The sequence below is a fragment of the Hippopotamus amphibius genome, chromosome 2 (genome assembly GCF_030028045.1).
Source record: "Hippopotamus amphibius kiboko isolate mHipAmp2 chromosome 2, mHipAmp2.hap2, whole genome shotgun sequence".
NCBI lineage: Eukaryota > Metazoa > Chordata > Mammalia > Artiodactyla > Hippopotamidae > Hippopotamus > Hippopotamus amphibius.
Window position 1 is genome coordinate 51,456,203 of NC_080187.1, and position 2,202 is coordinate 51,458,404.

Genomic DNA, 2,202 nt, shown 5'->3' on the forward strand with positions numbered 1-2,202 from the left:
TGCTCGGGGGACGCCGGGCGCCACCTGGTGGTCACGCGTTGCAGCCGCAGGCGCAAGCTCCCTTTTCCTGCAGGCCTGGGAAACGACCAGAAGTTAGACTTTAGGAAGAACTTCCCTGCATTGCTGTATTTCTACATTTAACAAAAATAGAGAGCCTGTTTCGTGCAAAGCAGGGGGCTTACCCCTTGGGCAACATAGTGAACGCGTAGGCAAGGTCCCTGACCTCGGAGACTTCAGCTTAGTGACCTGCTGCTGCAGAATTCTATAGGGAAAGACTTTGGGAGCTGCAGTTTTGCTGTGAACTGGGTGGGATGCAGGTCTTGAAGCTTCTTGGCCGCCAGTATAGGTTACAGTAGTTACACGAGCACAGACAGGAGACTGACTGCCTGGTTTAAATCTGACTTCTGCCCACTTCCTACCTGTGTGGCCAGTGGGCAGGTTAATTAACCCCTCTGTGTCTCATCTGTAAAATGGGGTATGAAAGTTTCCACTTCACGGCGTTGTTGTAAGGATAAAATGAGTTAATCTATGTAAAGTCTTCTTGAGCAGGCCCTGGATCCTATTAAGTCCACAATAAATATTAACTAGTTAATACATTTTAAAATAAATATTTAGATAGTGTATTGCAAAGGAATGCAAATTGTGAAAGTTCTTCCATATTTTATACATGCTTTAGAAAATGTCAAATATGCATACTAGAGAATACCATCTTTATGGGTAAGATAGTCAGTAGAGGAGATAGAAAGTGTTAAAGTTCTTCCAAAGCCACCTTGGTACTTTGTGAATAGATGAGATGAGACACATGTATAAACACATAGGACAATGGCAAGTGTTAAAGAAGAACGTGAACTAATGGGTGTCAGTGTTGCATGGGAGAGTATATACAACTAGGGGTGGGGGCAGTCAAGGAAGTCTTCATGGAGGAAGTGGCATTTGCACAGGGCCTGGAAATATAGGGTAAAGGAGGGGAGAACTGTTTGGCTATCTGACAGGGCATTCTTTTGGTTGGGAGACATTCTCCTGCATTCTGGTAAGTTTAAGCAGCCATTTATTGAGCACATGTTATGTATATGTCAGGCATGGAGAAACCATTTCCCCTCTGTGAAGTATATGGAGATACTTTTGGTCGTCACAACTAGGCAGGGGTAAGGTGAGTGTGTACCACTGGCATCTAGTGGGTAGAACCCAGCGATGCTGTTAGACATCCTGCTATGAACAGGAATGCCACCCACAACACAGAATTACCCAGTCCGAAATGTTAATGGTGCCAAGTCTGAGAAGTAATCACTGAAGCCACACTGGAAGAATCCATTGGAGGCAAAGAGAAGTGTGTTGGTTGGTGGCATTGGCCCCGGTGAGGGCCCTCACTAACAGTGAGGCCCTTCCTCACACGCTCAGAATGTCATTAATACTTACAGAGTTGCATTATTGTTAACCAGCATGCTTAGCATGTTCTGGCATAGAAAGGGCCCCAGCACCTGCTCCAACTGCTTGCAAAGCTGGTAGTTTTTGCCCTACTTTTTCAGCTAAGGAAACAGACTCAGATTAACAGAGCAGAGTATTAAGGCCTCCCAAGAATCTGTCCTTCTCCAGATGCTGGGAGGTGATCAAAGACAATCTGGTACACCTGGTAAGAGCCTGGGGCCCCATGGATGTGCAAAGATGTGGAGGGACCCCGTAGGTCCCAGGACCTTTCCCCTCCTCTCTAGGTTGCCTCCCCCTAAAGGCAGGTGCTAGGAGGAAGTGTGTGACAACCCCAATGCCTGACTGGTTAGGGGTGCAGGAGAATTTCCCCGGAAATCACATTCTCTTCTCTTTGATAGGACGTATTCTAGGACAGTAATTTTCAAAATATGTGGACCAGCAGCTTCAGCAGCACCTGACAACTTGTTTGAAAGGCACATTCTCAAGTCCTATTCAGACCTACCTATCAGAAACTCCAGGCGTAAGGCCCAGCAATCTGTGATTTAATAAGCTCTCTGGGAAGAGCTGAAGCACCTTGAGGTTTGAGAACTGCTGCAGTAGGGTACATCTTGGGCAAAATTGTTAATTAAGCTGGTGTCACAAAGTTACCTTCTAAACCTAAAAGTCTAAATCTAGAATGTTAATCTAACCATAGCACTCTTGTTAGTTCCCTTTTACCACAATCAAGATACGTGCTCTTTTCACTCTGTTTTGTGTACCCTACTCTCCAGGTAATCT